The 20,670-nt window shown below is 44.6% G+C and overlaps 1 protein-coding gene across 1 annotated transcript in view; it reads right to left on the bottom strand.

Annotated features, from left to right (window-relative positions):
• Positions 1-20,670, bottom strand: part of Spock1 (SPARC (osteonectin), cwcv and kazal like domains proteoglycan 1) — a 482,809-nt gene that overhangs the window by 57,223 nt on the left and 404,916 nt on the right. The gene's annotated exons all lie outside the window — the stretch shown is intronic.

Below are 20,670 nucleotides of genomic sequence, written 5' to 3'. Positions count from 1 at the left end.
AAATAAAGCTGATTCCCAAAGGTGTGCTGGTTTGCAAAGCATCTTCTGCCCTGTTGAGGAGAAAAGACGGGGTCCCAAATCTCCAGGGGCCAGGATTAGGAGTGACCCACATCATGGCACCATCCACAATTGTTACTTCTAGATGCTGGACATGGAACTCGATACCAGGGACCAAGGAAGCAGGTGTGAACATGAGCTTTGTCCCCTCTGGCAGTCGCTGTATGCAGAATATTGAAGTGCACACTAGGTGCTGCATGAGGAATAGCCTCCCTGGAGCAAGCTTCTCTCCTCCTGCTATGTCCTTACAGCCCTAGCACACTGCACATCAGCAGTCCTGTGTCAGGTGCTCAGTCAATACTCTTTTAATTAATTTGTTAGGATCCCGGCAGCCACTTCCCAATGCTGCAGTGCTTAAGTACAAGAAAGTCCCACAGTCCCCACTCTTAAAACAGGCAAGTGTGAAGCCAACGCATGCGCTCTGCCTGGGCCTCAAGTACTGCTGTTTTCCTCCTGTGGTGGGTTGTGATGTCTGCCAAGAACATGTCTCTGACTGTAAATGTGCATTAGAAATAACAAGTAGAGAAGTGAGGCTTGCAAAACTCCAGTCAGCTATACCTGGCGTCAGTGGGGAGGCCAGGGAAGAGGGGAGAAGTGACCAGAAGTTTGGATCACATTTCTGGAGGTCAGTGCCTATGTTTATATATGTTAGAGATCACAGGTGTGAAGAGCGATGGACGAGGCCACACCGGTCTTGTCAGAATGGAAGACGCCTTTGGAAAGCTGGTATTAAGGAAACGCAGACTTTTCTATTTAAGTGAAGCAGAGAGTTGAAATACATGGAACCATCTCTCCTATGGGCCATTGTGGAGGAACATCATGCAAAAGTCCTCATGGTGTGGCTGCCGATGAAATCAACTGAGCTCTGTCCCATCTTGGCATGGAAGGGTAGTGTACCTCAGTAGCAGAGATTTACACTCTGGAATTCATGAAGCCGCTAAGCTACTCAGCTTGGGGGAAATCCTAACCCTGGATACAGGCTTCAGGTGGCTAGCAATGAAGCAGAGGGGAAAAAATGCCCCAGACCCAGGCCTGGATGGGGTGAAAATCACAAGAGAGGGATTCTACTCACTTCTATCTGGCCCTCTAGAAAGTGCCTGCAGGACAAAGGTTCACCTGCACTGGCAAACCATCTGGTCAGATGGGAAGAAACTGTTGGAATGGAGTCGGGGATGGAGGGGAGGGTCAAGCAGTAGACAAGGGGGAAGGAAGATAGGGAAGGGGAGAGCCCCTACCCAATGCCAGACAAAGGACTGGGATGAAGGCTCTCCCCGTCTTCTCTGGCTCCCCTCACCTCTCAGCTGAGTTACCTTGTTTTCCCTCACAACTAATAATCAGATGTTGCTTTGCCTTTTTGAGGGATCATCAAAATTATAAAAACGTGTGATTATTTATTTATTTATTTATTAAAGGTACAAGTTCTACGGGAACAAGCATGGCATGGCTAGTTCTACATCTCAAATGTGCTCTGCGTACTGTAGGAATCAAGAACAACGTTCTGGGTTCTAGTTAATACAGGGACTGATGACAGACATGGGAGGGAAGCTGATACAAGGCCCTTTCTATCATTAGCAATGTAAAGGAGGGCAGTGGTAGGTGTGAGTCAATACAGCAAGGCACATTCCCACAGGCTCCCTTTGTCTGTTATACGTTGAGGCGTTAGTATATTAGGTTAGTATTATCTCTGTTAAAGGATGAGTTCAAACACATAAAGCTTCTTAGAGAAGCCATCCAACCCAGAGGCTTCAGCACACAGACCTACCTGGATCTAGAAGGAAACCTCCTCATTGATCCAGTTTCCCCTGGTACCCACTTTCCTTTCTTGTGTGTGTGTGTGTGTGTGTGTGTGTGTGTGTGTGTGTGTATTCATATGTGAAATCATGATGTGGGTACATGTATATCTTTGTGCATGTGTGGGCCAGAAGTCAATGGATGTCTACCTTATACACTGAGGCAGGGTTTTTTTCTTATGGTTCCCCAGAGCTCATGGGTTCAGCTAGCCCAGCTGACCAGCATGCCCTGGGGTTCCTGTCTCTCTACCTCCAGAGCACAGGGACTGCAGATGGGCTACCGCACATATCTGGCATTTACGTGGGTGTTCAGGATCAGAACTCTGGTCTTCACCACAGCACAGAAAGCTCTTTGCCTACTGAGCCATCTCCCCAGCCCTGCCATACATTGTTTTTATGCAACATGAACATTGGGTGCTTAGAAGAATGGGGGGTGGGGGTGGTGAACTCCATAAATATGCAAACACGGAGTATGGATTCCTGAGGACCTCAACAGTCATATTCTCACCATTGGTTCACTGGGTACTTTAACGTCATTTACTAATTCTCCTCACGATTCCACCCAGCTTGCTGGCCTTTGCAAAAGGCCAAAACCGGAAGATGAAAATTCTCGTGAGATTCTGCTAGACTACCACTCTGGCTCACTACCAAACAAAGCCAGAGGCTTCAATAACCAAGCCAGTGGTCAAAGCCCACAGGGAGGAGTGGCCCGCTACCACCAGGATCCTTTAGTCTACATATAAACTCTTCAGTTGCAGGTAGTGTCTGCTAGACCACCTCGAAAGGGAATGGATGAAGCAGCCTTGTTAAAAAGCAACTGTACAGGTGGCTGTACTCCACCTGCCACAAAGCTCCCTTGTCATGCCAACCTTCCTTTGGATGAGCGAGGACCACATATCCCCACAAGCGACCCATTTGTTGTCCCCGTACTTTGAAGAGTAGTCAGAGCAGCTGCAGGCATGAGCCTGCCAGGATCGCCTTCTGTGGGGAATTTACTGAAGGTCACTGTGAAGCTGCCATGCACAGTCAGATACTCACTGGGGTCCCTGTCATTCTTTTGCACTCTGTCACCCGCTCTGGCTCTGTCCATCAGCTGCCCAGTGCCTGTTGGATGGTGATGCCAACAAAGACTGGGCTTTGAGCCTAGGCTGAAAGAACCTTCGCTGCTGAGTGGTGTCCAGTTGAATGATCCCACCCCATGATCTATGAGGGAGGCAGGATAGAAAACAGCAGGCTCCCAGCTTCATAAGTACTTGGACTGCTGTTCTAACATATCCTGATGCACGCCATCTGGTGCCAATCCACCCTGGACATGGCTCCTCACCTCAGCACCCCATTATGACTGGTAACTCGTTACAGAGCATGAATATGCCTTGCAGAGAGGGGACGGGTGCTGCAGACACTCTCTAGCAAACCTAGGAATGAGGACAGGCAAGCAGAGAAAATATTCTGCAAATGGCACCACCACTCCCTACACATGGGGCTCAATGCCACTGACACATTCCTCAATCCTTGATGCTGCAGACCATAGCAGAGCAAACATATGACCCAGAGGAGTTCTGACATGACTGGTGTCGTGGGGAAAGCTAGCTATCTCCTGTCTTTGTAACTGAGAACTAATTTTGATCTCATCTTCATTGGACATAAGCTCTGAGTTTTGCCCCAGTCTCTTCTTGTTGTTAAAAAAATATATATCCATTTCTCAGATATTTCACTATCTCTGGAGATTAATAGCACCATGTTTTATCTGGGAAGCACTGGGGAGAGCTGTGTGGCCACAGCTGCCCTCATGGTATGGCCATGCGTAGACACCTGCTGATCTACTAGATCCATGAACACTCCCCTCATGGTATGGCCATGCATAGACACCTGCTGATCCACTAGATCCATGAACATTCCCCTCATGGTATGGCCATGCATAGACACCTGCTGATCCACTAGATCCATGAACACTCCCCTCATGGTATGGCCATGCATAGACACCTGCTGATCCACTAGATCCATGAACATTCCCCTCATGGTATGGCCATGCATAGACACCTGCTGATCCACTAGATCCATGAACACTCCCCTCATGGTATGGCCATGCATAGACACCTGCTGATCCACTAGATCCATGAACACTCCCCTCATGGTATGGCCATGCGTAGACACCTGCTGATCTACTAGATCCATGAACACTCCCCTCATGGTATGGCCATGCATAGACACCTGCTGATCCACTAGATCCATGAACACTCCCCTCATGGTATGGCCATGCGTAGACACCTGCTGATCTACTAGATCCATGAACACTCCCCTCATGGTATGGCCATGCATAGACACCTGCTGATCTACTAGATCCATGAACACTCCCCTCATGGTATGGCCATGCGTAGACACCTGCTGATCCACTAGATCCATGAACACTCCCCTCATGGTATGGCCATGCATAGACACCTGCTGATCTACTAGATCCATGAACATTCCCCTCATGGTATGGCCATGCATAGACACCTGCTGATCTACTAGATCCATGAACACTCCCCTCATGGTATGGCCATGCATAGACACCTGCTGATCTACTAGATCCATGAACACTCCCCCCACTGTCCTTACTATAAGTCAACAAGTGATAAACCAGGGTCTCCTATATGTTGGGCCAACATAGAATCAACTAAAATACACATTTCATAAAGGCCAGGGCCCAAGCATTTTTTAAAAAATACACTATATTTTATATTACTATACCAAAGGAAGAAAAGTAAGTTTATGTCACCCATGTCTAAGGGCAATATAATTATTCTATAACAGTGAGGTAGCACTGAGGAAAATAGATTCCTGAGGCAAGAAAGATAGACTGCCATAGCCATAGGGAACTATTTTCAATAAATGGTTAGATAAACAAATGAAAGAGAATAACCTAGTCAGAGACCTTACACCAACAGTTTCTCAAAATGCATCACCCTCTCAATGCACACTGCAATGTTATAAAATGTATAGAAAGAAAAAAACAAGGAGAGAAACTCATGTGGCCTTGAGGTGGGTGATGAATTCGTAAGTGCACAGCTATAGCACAAACCATGAAGGAAAAAAAGAGTTGAACCTTATTACAATCAAAACCATATGCTCTGTGGGTGGCATTGTTAAAGACTGAAAACACAAGAAAATACTGCAAATGTTGGAAGAAAATAGTCACAAATTACATATGGCTTGATATTAGGAAAATGTAAGAGAATACAAGATGCCATGAACATGCACACATACACACACATACACACATATGCACACATACACACACACACACACACACACACACACACACACACACCCCTTCCAGGATATCCTGACAGTCCCAGTTGCTTCTGACCACATAAAGCAGCAAAACTCTGACTATGTTTGTGGAACTGTAAAAGGGTACACCCACTGTGGCAGGCTCCAAACCTAAACAATACATCACAGAGCCCAACCATAGCAGGTTGAAGCCCCTATCCAACTGATTTTAAAACTAAGGCAACACTAACAGTTGAATTCAAGGGTTTATGTCAGGTCTGTCACAAACTAGACATTACCAAGATGTCCTTCCATAGGCTGATAAACTATAAAACAAGCATACAATGTTATGCTCACAAGTGATAAAGAGATGTGCCATGACCAAGGAAACTCTTATAAGGGAAACTTTAATTGGGGATGCTTACAGGTTCCGAGGTTCAGTCCATTATCATCAAAGAGGGAACATGGCAGCATCCAGGCAGGCATGGTGCAAGAGGAGCTGAGAGTTCTACGTCTTCATCTGAGGGCTACTAGCAAAATACTGACTTCCAGACAGCTAGGATGAGGGTCTTAAAGCCCACATCCACAGTGACACACCTACTCCAACAAGGCTATACCTCCTAATAGTGCTACTTACTCCCTGGGCCAAGCATATTCAAACCATCCCACTATCGAACTGCAAAAACACACTAGTGATTCTTAAATACGAAGTGAAGGAAACCATTATAGATGTGCTACACAGAGGTGCATCAGTAGACATTCTTCCAAAAGAGAAAAAGCATTAGATAATGTAAACAGAACCCTGGTTCCCAAGGGGTTGATGTGGGAAAGGAAGAGTAATTGGAAAGGGAAACAGAAAGAATGTCTTAAGAGATGCGATTCTTTATAATATTGTCAGGACATGGATAATAACGTGGCACTGTATATTCTTCACAGTGAAGCTTCATAGTTCAATACATGAACATTAGTATATGCAAAAATTTAAAACAGCATTTAGGGATGTCAAAGGCTGTAGGATGAAGTGAGGCATGTGACTAAGAGTCTTGGTGTGTTCCAGCTGCTCGCCTGAGCTGTTTGAGGCCGAAAACAAAATGTCTATGCATGTACACAGTGCTCTAGCTGAGGAAACTCTGCCCAGGTAAGTGAGGGTTAACACTCTGCTACTAAATACGCCCACTGCAGAAAAGAAGAATCCAATAAATGGATGGAAGATAGTGGGGCTGGCCATGTGGATGCCATATTAATCCATGCAGTCACAGGTCAGTGCTGGAGACCTAATGAGGAGCCCAGATTTAGCTTCATATAGATGTAAACAGGTCCATGTTGGGGAGTATATGGATATGTGAGATTTATCTCTCACTCTCTCTACATCCCCTGTACCACAGACATGCACACACACATATGTATGATTATCCATGTAGAAATGAAAAAGAATATAACAATTTCTACAGGCTCTGGAAAAGCTAAACACACACTCAAAAGCCCTTCTAGCTATTTATTCAACTGACTTCAAAACATATGGTAAAATGGGGCATTGATGAATTGATATCTATAGATAGATATGAGTGTATGAGAAAGGGAGGAAAAGATAGCAAGAGAGTGAGATGATAGACAGATGATAGATAAATAGAAGATAGATGATAAATAGATGACAGAAAGAGAGATAGGATAGTTAGATAGACAATACATAGATAGATAGACAGGTGAAAGATAGATATAGAAGGATAGTTAGATAATAGATAGATGGACAATAGATAGAAAATGGAAAGATAAACAAAGACTCATCAATATATACATATATTTCCTTGCTTTGCAATGACATCTGATCATAATAGCACTCTCCAATAGAAGAACACAGCCAAGTGAAAACTTGACTCTGGAGCCGGAGTGATGGCACAGTGGCTAAGAGTATGTGTTACCCTTGCAGAGGATGAAGTTTTGTTCCCAGCACCCACATGGTGGCTTACAACTACCTATAACTCCTATTTGGAGGGACAAGGGTATCCCTCTTCTGTTCTTCATAGGCACGAGGCACATATGAGTGGTGCACATATACATATATACATGCAAGTGAAGCATAAAATACATAAAATAAAATGAATAAACAAACAAATAAACCAGAAGGCTTGACTCTATGGCTTTGTTAGGTATCATATTGAATGAGTTTTGAACATCTTGCAGTGCTAACCATTTTAAAAGTGGCAAAAAATATTCAAATAACTACAATGAGAGCTATGTTAAAGGGCCATGGGACCAAGAGAGAGAGCCCTTGATAGCTAATATAGTTACATTTTAAACATCTCAATATTGGATTAATATTAATATAGACTACAAGTATAAAATGATATATAGTGATGTAAAGTGTAAAGAATATTCATGAGTCAATATTTTCTAAATAAATGATTAAAAATAAATAAAAGAAGGAGAGTCATTACCTATGTGGAAGAATTCCTCAAGATTTTCACATGTACTCCTCCCTTGAGTGCCCACATGAGAACGTGAAACATCACCCTTGTTTTATATGTGGGCATGTGCAGTAACAAGTCAACAGACCTTAGGTCCATCAGGTTCCCAAGGGTCACGGCAGTTATCACAGCCATGCTGACAACACACTCATGACCTGCGGTGCTAATGGCATTTCACTTCAAGAAAGTATGACAAATCTTAAGGTGACACAAGCTCCTGAAACAGGGGAAAAAAATCTCTGAAAAGAAATGTGAGTTAAAATATGGACTGGAGGCTGGTAAGATGGATCAGTGGAAAAACACCTGCCACCAAGCCTGAGGACTACAGTTTCCCCGGGACCCACCCATGTAGCAGAAGGAGATAACCACCTTCTTCAAATTGTCTTCTGAACTCCTTGTTAACCCTGTGGCATATGCAAGTACCTCCTGTCCTGCCATATACAAAATAAACAGACAGATAAATGCAAATTTCTCATTAAGTATGAACTTAATTAATATATATTGGTATCAGTTTGCTAATTGTGTAAATGTATCATACACATCCAACTTGGTCACAATAGAGAGAAATGGACGCAGGTTTGTATCAGGGAATTCCTAGCTCTATTCAGATGTTTCTGGGGAAAATAAAAAAAAAGCACCTTCCCTAAAACAAAAGCCATAAGTGAGACAAGATGCAAAGGAATGGCTTCAGAAAACAGTCCAGCTTTCTTGGAGACCTAGGGCTAAACAGGAAAAGAATGATGGAGAAATGAGCAAGCCCAGGGTAGGAGAGGCCAGCCCCCCTTCAGAGGGACAGAGTGGACAGTGGCCCTGAGTCCCGAGTCATGTCCCTGACGAAAATGCCCCATGCCATAGCTTCTTTGTAAAACAGATAATTATTCACTTTCTTCTAGAAGTTTCAACCAAATACATACGATATAACAGAGAAACGATCTGCTCAGAGAGTTGAAGAAAGCACTTATGCCTCAAGATGCAGGGGTCAGAATGACCTGGGTTCAAGCTCGACTCTGTCATTTGCTGGATGGATGTGTGACTTGCACACTTCGAAATTTAAAAGACTCACTTTCTCCTCTCTCATCTTTCAAATGGAGATAATGGTGCCTCCCCTACTGGGCACTTGGGATGACTAAGAGGCTAGATCAGGCACCCAGTGTCTAACAATGGTTGTCATGAGTAAATGACAGCTATTTCTTCGAGCTCTGATTGGATAGAAGGATGAAAATGGCCATTATCTACAGATGATATAATTTTCTACATGAAATCCCAAATGATAAACCAGAAAAAGAATCTACCAGAATCATGAGGGACTATCTGAAATAATCATCTTTAGCAAGCACGAATAACATATTTCCTTTAAGACAGCAGTCACCATCATCAGCTCTACTCGTAGACATAGTGTGGACAGTTGCAGACATCCTAGCGGAGACATGGGTAAAGACATGTGCCACGCTTGCAGGTGGCACAGCATAGCCCAGTGCATTCAGAGCTCGTCGGGTTACTTTGTAGATCTAATTTAAACCTCATTTTTCAAGGCTTGAGGAAGTGATTTTCTAACATCATCCAGGCACATGAATAGGTAAGAATAACCATGAAAAATCAGAAAGTGGGTAGGTGACGAGATAAATTACTGAGCAAAAGCCAATTCTTAAAACTGCCTAGTCAAAGCAAGCGGGAAATGTTCTGTAGATGCATTTCTCAGATCATGTCCCAAGAAGTACTGATTAAAAATTTTCCCAAGTATAGGTTCCAATCCCTGAGTGGATCTCAGACCTTACTTACTCTGTAACCTGAAGCATAGTGGTGGGAATAAAAGGAGCACCCTTTATAGCAGACCAAAGGGCTGCAGGATAAAAGTGGTCTCGCTGGGGCTTCCACTTTGAATGACACTGGCCCAATGCATTCAACACAGGGAATAGAATAAAAGTGAGGAGGAAAAGAGACACCTGGCCTCAGCATGGGGGAGAGTAGGCTAGGTGTCAATCAAAGCCAGAAACTCTGAAAGACAAGGATGATAGAAGGGAAGGAAATAAACCTCAGAAAATTCCTGAAACCTAGCACTGAGGGAGGATGAGGGAGGAAGATCAAGGGTTTGAAGCCAGCCCAGGCTACACAGGGAGGAGACCTTACATAAAAAACAAAACAAAACAAAAGCAAGCAAACAAACAGTACCAAAGACACTTTAAAGCAAGTATGTTGGAAAAAAGTGAAGTACACATGAAGGATCCATATTTTATCATGAAGAATATTGATAATATTGGTATCTTTATTATGACATTATAGGGCATGCAGGCAATTTGAAGAGCAATTACAAATAGCGTACACATAGTGTACCTCACACACAAATGCACGTCAAAACTTTAACGTAACGAAAAACAGAAAAACCAAAAACCCAATGGAGTGACACAGTGGCTTCCCAAGATGCATTGCTGTGCTTTACGTGGCAATGAGAACTTGCATTTCCAGATACCATCTTGCTCTCAAGCTTAAAACTCTATATTCCCCAGGAATGGGACCTTCTAACTAGATTCAGACTAAATCTAGACTGAGTTGGCTTTTGAATGTAGGTGAAATTACATCCAAATGCACAGATAAACACTTGCAAGGAAGCAGGGCAGCATCCTTTGCCTTTTGGTCTCTCCTGTTGAGGGGACTGCAGTGGAATGGCCACTCTAGCAGACTGTGTGGGCTACTATGGAGTGTACTTATCAGAAAAACAACAGGAAGAAGCCTGGGTCCCTCATGATGGTGGCTGCCCATATGAGTCTCTAACTTCCTACCACTTGACTTGCATCCTGGTTAGATCTATCATCAGCTGGACACAAACTGGAGTCACCTGGGAAGAGAGATTGCCTCCTCAGACTGGCCTGTCTGCCAAGCTATGGGGCATTTTGTCAGTTGTTCATTGATGTTGACAGGCTCTGCCCACTGTGGGCAGTACCAAACCTAGGCAACTTGGGCTCTCTCAAGGACTCGAGGCTGTGAGTAAGTAGCATGCCTCCATGGTCTCTTCTTCAATTTCGAGTCCAGGCTCCTGCCCTGGATTGGCTTAATGATGGACCGTAAAGTGAAATAACCTTTTTTTTTTTCTCAAGTAGCTTTTGGTCATGGTGCTTATCACAGCAATAGAAAGCAAGCTAAGACAATTTGGTAACACGCAAATAAAAAGAGACCCTCTTTTGTTCGAAGCCCTATTTCTCAAGAACTGGAGTCTCAGACATATAACACGAACCAAACCTTAGCTAATTAAGCTACTTTCTTTCTTAACTGGCAAAATAGAAGAATCTCTGTAAACCCTGTAAAATATTAAGTGTACAAAGGACTCTGAGTAGGTGTGTGTGGTCTCCGTCTCTCTTAACAGAAAGAAAACCCCGCCAGCATGTAACAGCAGCCTTAGATTGTGTATACTCCCCAATCTGCAGGATCTCCCTCTAGGAATGAATCTCATGCAAATAATTAAGACACCTGCAAAATTAATACACTATGATGTTCATAAGAGCAGAGTTTATAATAGTAAATTAGAAAGAAGCTTAAATGTTCGATAATACAGGACTAGTTAGAAAAATTACATTACACTTATGTAATCAAATACCATGCAGACATTAAAAGCAAAGTTTTAAAAGAATAATTGATGGTATGGGGTTATTATTAAGCACTATTAAGCTCATGGTGGAGATCTTTAAATAGTTTGTGATTATATTCAGTTTGGGAGACTGAGTCATTTTTAAAAATTTATTCGATATCGTTTGCAGTGTTTTAATGATGTTCTATAACAAACATGATTAACTCCCGTCTTTAATCCTAAATGCTGTCTGTGCCTGCTGTCTCCTGTCACATGCTCTCTTCTCCAGCTGGGCAGTTACTCTGCACTCCTCCCTGCACAGAGCAAAGGTCAGTGTGCCCGGTCAGTGTGCACCATGCTGCTCCTTTTTCTTCATAGAGGTGAGGGGCAGCGGCTGGCATTGCACACATGCAGGTCACCACCTCCTGCTCCCGGCCAACAGTCACTGAGTTCTTTGTGCCCATGACCCACAGGGAACCCCCTTGTCACTCTGGAAGATGGCGCTGCAGCTCTCTCAGGTGTCCTCCATCCCTAAATCCCGACTCTCTGGGAGCTCCTGGCCCCACACCAACTCGGGGTGCCTCTACAAACATGGCCTGTAGTGGACATGCTCTGTTTCCACTAGTGTGTGCAGTTAACTGTACATAACCGTGCCAACAGTGGTATCCAGTCACATGGCATTACTCTGTGACACAAGCTAAGGGAAATGGAGTCACCACGGTACCATTCCAGCTTCACTGTACTGTCACCAGGGACCTGGGCTCCTAGTTCTACTGTGTTTTGTTCCATGTGTAGGCTGCCTCCCTGGGCCTTGGCATCTTATGGTTACAAGTGTTTCAGCTGCTCCCTGAACACCTCACGAGTGAAGAGGGATCAATGCCACATCTAACCTGATGGCCACCAAGCCAAAAGCATTCTCAGAAAGCTCTAGAACACTTAAATTTAATGGGCCAGCCTCAACTGGGAAAATAAGAATATAGCTGAATAGATATTTTTTCTTAACAACCATCAGCACCACCACCAGGATTGAATAGACAACAGGTAAGAGAGCTGACTGTGTCTGCTAGAGGTCACCAAGGCTGACCTTGGAATCCAAACATCTAGAAGGCAGTGCATTGCCAACGTGCATGTAAAATAGACCCAAATCAGAGGTCTATGCATGTGCCTATATTATGAACAATAATAACAACAAACAACCATTGAAAACCTTTTCAAAAATACCTCCCTGGATTACTTCCATCATTATACCAATTCCCCAAGATAAAAGCCAAATCACTTTGTTTTGTGGATGAGGAACCGAGTGAGTCTCAGAGAGACTTGCTTTAAATCACACAGCTATTATTCTAGAGCAAACTTCAATTCCACAACTGCCTGATTCCACAGCCCACACCATTTCTAGACAATAACACAGCATCTCTCCAGATCCCACGGTGTGCCACCGAGGGCCAGAGAGCGAGAAACCTCTGTGTGTTTTCCTGAAACCTGAGGTTATGCAGAGACTCACGGGAAGTCGGAGGAAGAGAAACCTGCCTCTGTGGAAATCAGAGAGTGGATGTTCACTTATGGCTGGTATCAGTGAGCAGCCAAGGCAAGCAACCCTAGACGGAAGATGACCACGTGAACCGAAAGGCTCAGAACAAGCATCGGGCAGCCTCCAATGAGAGCAGAACCAACAATTAAACACAGGAAGTACCCGGACGGTACCATTAACCTGGATATCTATGTATCAAAATATTATTCTCGTTAAATGCATACCAGACGCAGTACAAATTAATAATACAGATCACACTTGGTTGCTTCCATATAAAGAACAGCCCTGTGTATGGATACAAGGACAAATTAGACATCAGTTTAAGAGGCAGAGCATACCATTCCCCACACTAGAGAACCAGATGTCCTTTGAGCATCCAATAGCTCGAGTGCTGTCTACATCTTAAAGTCAGTGTCCATGTCTCCACCACATGAAATGAAGCCTGACCACGGAGGCCACTATGGAAGTAGGTCAAGATTCTAGCAAACTCCTCAGAAATCAATAAAAAAAAAAATCTTGTGGGGTCTGGGACTCATAAAGCCAACTCCATAAAGAGATGCTAGCTGCTCGGCCCTAGATAACTATAACCTCGGGACACAAGCGATTCTGTGTGCAGGATGCATTACTGATTATCCACTGTAGACAGTGCTTGCTGTCCCTCCGAGGGGAGACATGGTCATGGATCTGGGCACAGAATGAGCGCATGATGAAGGCTGGATAGCTCGATGATGGATGGGTGGGAGGAAGAAAATACATTACTCCTACCAGCAGACTCAACCGCTGACCTCGATTGTGAGAAACAAGAAGAAAACAGTGTTTGGGATTTTGCCTTGCACTTTAAATTTTAAATGGAGCTCAGAGGTCTTCGTAAGAGGGTTATGTGAGGTAACAGATCTCGGTGGCTCTGGTTTGCTGTATTTTCCTGAATAGGCAATTGTTTTTCTACTTGGCCCAGTGTTAATCAGGTTTGAACACAAACATGTTATGACATAGGACTGTGTATAATTCTTGTGCTAGAAACTCCCAGCTTGAGTGAACAAACAGACAAAACAATAACAACAGCAACAAAAGTCCTCTTCCCCTTCTTTACCTAGAAATGTGTCCTGTTCCCACAAGAGCCCAACGGAGCCCCAAACACCAAGTGGCATCTCAAAGAATGCCTTGTGCTTGCTACCAAGGCAAAATCCAAAGCAAGATTATGTGTTCCCTCAGATGCAGGGAGCAGGAAAACCCATCCATACCAGGCATGGATGTAAAGGAACAGCCAGCCTCAACCAGGAGAGCCATTGAAACACACTTTGCATGGACGGATAGACCAAGGCCAAAGTGATGTGCTTAGGGAACTCAGAGATGAGTGTCCTTGATTGAAGGGTCTGAATCTTAACCCATTGACCCATTCACCTACGGGGATCTCAGACAAATGTGCTTTAAATAAGGCATAGAGAGTGCAGGGGGATTTGTTGAGGGGCATGTGGAAGAAGTAGGAGGAGGGAAACAGGGATGGTTAGATTGCATACATCACAAGAGACAAAAGTTTTATTAAATAAAACAATAAGAACCTGTGTATTCCATTAATGAATTCATCCCATGAGGGCCCGAGGCAGCTTAAGCTAATCCACCTTGCTGGGCAATGTGTACACAGGCAAGAATGGTGTGTGTGTGTTTGGGGTGGGGGTGGGGGCTGGGGCTGCAGGCCTAAGCAGAGAGGCCAGACTGGCAGGTGTGAACCATGTTCAGTAAACGTCAGGCAACAGAATCCACAAAAGTCACCACTTAATATGGAGGCTGAGGATCAGGCCTATGGAAAGCATAAATTCCAGGTCTATCCTGGAGGCTGAGGTCCAGATGCGGAGCCTACCAAGAAAGCTGGAGTGGGATGCTTGGTCCTCTGTGTTTCTGTCTTGGAGGTAAAAACCCCCTCAATTCGCCTAACCTAGAACTAGTATATGCCTAGATTTAAAGAGATACCGGATACGGTGCCAGCAGCCCTTTTTGGCCTCTGGAACCCCCTTAAAGTAATAGTTTCATGGACCCACACAAAGGACTTTTTCTCTCTCTCTCTTTAAACTTAGCTTAAATCAAGACACTTTGGACACCATTGGTATTCTAACCAAACTCCCTGCAACACTAATGTTCTGGTCTTTGACATTCAACTTTTAAATCCTTTTTTTTCCCACAGGAACAGAGCTCCCTGACTGTGTGACATTTGGGGCCAGGGCTGCACTAAGACCCCACTTCAAGACAGACTCAGAGGACTTAGTCAGATGGCAGCCTCACTCTGCCTCTGTATATGACCTGAAGGCAAGGGACTGTAGGAGACTCAAGCAGGCAGAGTACAGACAGGCCTTGGAAGCACTTACTCTCAACACTCTCTGGGTTGGGGAGAAAAAGAAAAAGACTCGCAGCTACCTTCCCAGGACCCCTGGGCTGATGCCCAATGGGAGAGTGAGACAGCTCCTTATACCGTGCTCCACAAAGTAAAAGACAGTGAGAAACAAAGAAAGAACCCTTCCGCACCATACCTGCGATTGCTCCTTGGATGTCTGGAAAGCAGGAGCTGTGCTTTCTGCAGACCCCCACGGTCCTGGCTCCTTACTACCATGCCTCTTCCTCACGCAGCTCCCTGACATGTTCTGAAGCCGCTTTTCCTTCCAGGTCTTTCAAGGTCTTGAGATAACTAAGTAGAACGGCCACCTCTTTATGCTCTAAGACCCTCTTCAAACAGAAGAGGTGCCAGGAGCTACCCACAGAGCTAGGAGAAGACTTACACCATTGTGGTTAGGCTGTGGCTGTCAGAGCCCTCTCCTCCAATGTTCGGTGCAGACTGGAACCATCCAGATTGCTATTTGGTATTGGTTTTGCCTACAGTTCCAATGGATCTAGGTATCTCTCATTGTATATTTAGGAAAACAGTGAGCCTGGGCTTCATCTTGCCATGTTACATGTTCCTTAAGTGGAACAACCAAAGTGCCACTCCCGTCCCTTTTATGTCCCGTCAAAGTGGCATCCCTATGCCCTTCACATCCAGTCAAAATGGCATCCCTACCCAAGTCATATCAAACAACCACTTTGGGTTTTGCAACAGAGAATCATTATCATCATGACCATGTTTGTCCTGCAAGATGCAGACAGAGAGCAGGGAACAGTGACGTCACCCTGACAATGACAACACACAAGCAGAGAGTGTTGACATGACACTGATGGTGATAATACACAGGGATAAAGGACAATGATATCATACCAATGATGACACTCCAGCAGAGGACAGTGAAGTCATCCTGAGGATGGGCACTCAAGCTGAAGATGCCAATGTCATACTAATTATAATGTGTCACAGGATGAGGAGGGGATACCATGCTGTGCCTGCTGATTGAGGAGCTGTTATGCTTTGTGGCATTTTTAGGTAAAATACAGCTCACTTAATCTCACCTGTTAAGAGTGGGGCCTGCACCTTCCCTCATTCCCCATGCTGTCAAACGCCCTGCTCCCAGCTCTACAGTGGTACCCGGGAAACAGGCAGCATTTGCTTAGCCGCCCACTTGGTGGTGTAGCAGCCACATGATCTCCTACGGTTCTGATTCCAATTTATTTCATATTGTGCAGTGCTATCTTTTTTGCACAGCAGCAGATAGCTGAGCCACGGAAGAACAGTTGACTTCAGGACAGATTACAAATGATTTTTTATCTTCGAAAAGCTAGGTCGGAAACTTGAGACTATCAGAAAAGCAGAGTGCGGCGGGGACAATGATAAACTCCAGAAAGCCTTGCACACATGCTGAAAGACAGAGGAGAAAATGGGTGAGGATGGTGTGTCTCTCACCGTGGAGAAACCCTGTCAGTGGGGAAGGTGAGGGATACCAGGAAAGGGGCAAAACCTCTGAGTCCCAAAACCAGAGAAAAATGGGCTTAATATACACAGATGTGCATGTTGCTCATGTAGGTAAACATGCATGTGTGTGGGCACACGTGTGGGCATGCATGTGATGGACATGTGTGGTCATGAAATATATGGGCATGGACATGTATATGCATGGGCATGTATGTGTGGGCATGCATGTGTATGGGCATGTGTGGCCATGGACATATATGAGCATGGAAATGCATGGAAATGCATGTGTTTGGGCATGCATGGGATATACATCTGTGTGGGGATGCATGTGCGTGGGCATGCATGTTTGAGCATGTGTGATTATGGACATATGTGGGCATAGACATGTATGTGTGTGTGCATGGGCATGTGTGGGCATGGACATATGTGGGCATAGACATGTATGTGTGTGTGCATGGGCATGTGTGGGCATGGACATATGTGGGCATGGATACATGTGTGCATGAATGTGTTTGGGCATGCATGTGCCTTTTTCACTCTCTAATGGAAGCCCGGCACTCATGGACATTTTACATAGATTAAGGACAGTCATCGGGCAGTGGTGGTGCACGCCTTTAATCCCACCACTTGGGAGACAGAGACAGGCAGACTTCTGAGTTCGAGGCCAGCCTCATCTACAGAGTGAGTTCCAGTCCAGCCAGGGCTACACAGAGAAACCCTGTCTCGAAAAAACAAACAAACAAACAAACAAACAAACAAACCAACAAAAACCCAGTCTAACAGGAAGAAGGTAAGCTCCAGAAAAGACTTAACCCTCTGCTCTATCATCTACGATCTATCCAAATCTCACGTTTTCTCATCAGCAGTAGAAATAACATCATTTGCTAGAAGAACTGAGCAGATGAATATGATTCTCAAACTAAGTACCTAATACGGGCTATCCTGTGCTACAAGAAAGCCTCTTCTAAGGGCTGTCTTAAACATTGAAATTGATGGTACACACACACACACATACATGTACACACACATACATGCATACATACACATACACACACACACACAGAAGAATCAGCAGAGTCACCCAGCATTTGACAGTTACTGAGACAATAACTGACAAGACAATGCCCAGGACGGGCAGCAAATGGAATCTATTAGAGGATGATAAATGCTGTGGAGAAAAATTAAGTAGAGAAGGAGCAAAGTGAACTGGAGAAAAACTTGCTAAGAAAGTGACATCTGTTAAAGGTGGAGGAAGAGAGAGGGCCGTCTGGGAAAGGCAGAGTTGAGGGTATAGTCGTGTGACATGTATGTCTGTAATGGAGACCTGTGAACTTACAGCTGCATAAGTAAGCGGGGGTGGAAGCAGGTGACAGGGACATCAATCAATTAATGTAGGGCTTCACACATCACCAAGATGTCTTCAGTTTTCAATTAATCTGAACAAGATGTGGAGTCAGTTGTTGGTGTGTCCTGGATAGTGGTGGCATACACTCGCTCACATGTTATACATCAGCGGGGTTACCGTGTTCAGAAAGGACATGGGGTCCAGGAGATCAACCAGAAGAGATTAAAATAAAACCCAAAGATGCCCCAAATCTCTATCAGAGTCACGGTAGTAGTAGTGGGAAGAAGTATATTTAAAAATACAGGTAGGCGTTTTGCCGATGTGATTGGCTGGTGGGTTATATGTGAACTGCGAGGGAGGGGGAGGGGATATTACTGTTGCCAGGGGAAGAGCAGGGTTAATGATTTAAGGTGGCTCAGGAGGAAGCAGTTTGTTTGGGACATATCACACTTGCTGTGCATGTCGTAATCCATGCACAGATGACGAATGGCCTGTGTGTATTTAAGTCTGGAGTTCCAGGTAGGAGCAGAGGCAGTGTAGCTGTGATTCACCGGTAGGAACACAGAAAGAAACATATATGCACAGAGACACATGGAAAGGCCTGTGATTATATAAGAAAACACCCATGATGCACAAAAGCCAGTATGCAAAATACCCCAATTTGACTTAAGCTTAAGAAACCGAGTGTGGGGCTGGAGAGATGGCTCAGCAGTTGGGAGTGCTGACTGCTGTTCCAGAGATCCTGGGTTCAAGTCCCAGCAACTACATGGTGGTTCATAGCCATCTGTAATGTGATCTGATGTCTGGTCTGGGGACAATTACAGTGTACTCATATAAATAAATCTTTTTTAAAAAGGAGGAAAACAGAGTGTGCATGTGTGCATATATAAACATATACATCGTATATATATACATCTACATATATGTACAAACACACACATATATAGTTGGAAGCATTTTCAGAAAGCAGGTTAGATCTGGGAGTAATTAACATGTTCTTCTTAGCATTTAGATTTTACTTTATCAAATCTAAATCTTTATTACATTACTGAGTAATTCTTTTTTAGATATTTATTGTATTTTCAGTTATGTGTGTTTTTATGTCTGTGTGCGGAGTATATGAATTTGAGTGCAGGTGCTCAAGGAGGCCAGAAGGGGGTGCTGTAACTAGGGCAGGAGCTGTAATTCCAGACCTTGTGAGCCACCCAGCCAATCCCTGTGCAGGAAACTGTAAGGAGGCACTCTGTAAGAGCAGGAAGCTCTGCTCAGCTGAGACCTCTCTCCAGCCTCGGGAGGTAATGTGCAAAGAGCTTAAGAGCATGGGTTGAACAAATTATCAAAGCCTTCATCTTCTAGAACACGCTTCTGTCCTACGACGAACTCCGGTCACAACTCAGTTTACCCCACTTTCTCTTTTCTTTTGCAACTTTCTCTGATCAGTTAACATCAAATAGGTATTAGAGGGACCAGGAAGACCTGTGGTCTACCATCCCAGAGCTGGTCGCACAAAACAGGAAGAAACAAAGACTAAAAGCCAAGTACAGCACTTACCTCGGAGTCCAGATTAGGGAAATTAAATACTTTAAGCAGTCACCAACTTAATTCTCAAGATTTTCTCTTTCTTTCTCTCTTTTTTCTTCCATCCTTTCTTTCTTTTTTTTTTTTTTAAAAAAAATCATGACATTTAGAATAGCTGGTTCCTGAAACTTAAGTGTTCCTTTGTACACTTAATTTTTGACTACAGTCTGGAACGGAACAATAAGCAACGAGAGCTGAACGGACAGGGAAAGGTTACCGTAACTGCTTCTAAATCACAGGCTGGCGAGCCTGGGACCCTCGCTCTCTCACACCACAGTCATTGTGGTGAGCATTCTCTCTGGATACAAAGACAATCTCCAAGCTTCTAGGTCAGTGGTTCTCAACCTTCCTAAGGCTGCAGCCCTTTCATTTAGTCCCTCGTGCAGCAGTGACCCCCCTCCCCAACCACAAAATATTTGTTGCTACTTCATAACTGTAATTTTGGTACTATTATGAACTGTGAAGTAAAGGTCTCTGTTTTCCGATGGTCTTAAGCAACCCCTGTGAACGGGTCATTGGAACCCCACAGGTTGAGAACCCATACTCCAGGAACCTAGGCAGCAGGCTTTGTTTTTTTTTTTTTTTTAAAGGAGTTTCCATTGAGATTTTAGAGCTAAGCAGAACTCGACTCTCTCCTCTCCACCGTCTCCTGTTCCCATTTAAACACACTTCCTTGGATCCACTTGTGATAAGCAGTGGAATTAGACAACCGTCTGTCAAAGCCAGGACTCTTTCCCCCTCAGAATCTCTCTCAGGTGGAAAACACCTTTTGAGAAGAGAAAATCGCTGTGGATGATTTTTTTTTTCCTACTGTTCGAAATAGCTCAGCTGGAGGGAAGTTATTATTTCCCCCTTAGCAAGCCCAGCCACCAAAAGCTGAAGCTCTCCCGCTCCCAGGCCCAGAACGCCCCCTACCCCCTTGTCCAGCTCATGGCAGGCCCACCATGAGTACCCTCTGGCCTTCCCCAGCATCCCTCAGGGTATCTCTGAAGCCTGGCCTGAACCTCCAAAAGGAGGCAGAGCTACTCCTCGTGAACATCCCTGATCTCTTCATCTCCTGCTACAGAGAGGGCAGAGGAGGTTGCTGCTGTAAGGTGCCACTCCAATCCTACTGGTTCCAAGAGTACAAGGACATTGTCTGCCTTGTGATTCACACTGTGAGAGATTCAGTGGATGACTTCAGACTCAAGGGAGGCTCCTAGCATGCAGAGCATTTGCCTCATCCAGGCTGAGGAGAGCTAACAGGGACCCAACTATAAACAGA

The sequence above is a fragment of the Mus caroli genome, unplaced genomic scaffold, assembly GCF_978045245.1.
Source record: "Mus caroli unplaced genomic scaffold, Mus_caroli_1 scaffold_15, whole genome shotgun sequence".
NCBI classification, from domain to species: domain Eukaryota; kingdom Metazoa; phylum Chordata; class Mammalia; order Rodentia; family Muridae; genus Mus; species Mus caroli.
This window is presented reverse-complemented; position numbering and strand designations above follow the sequence as displayed.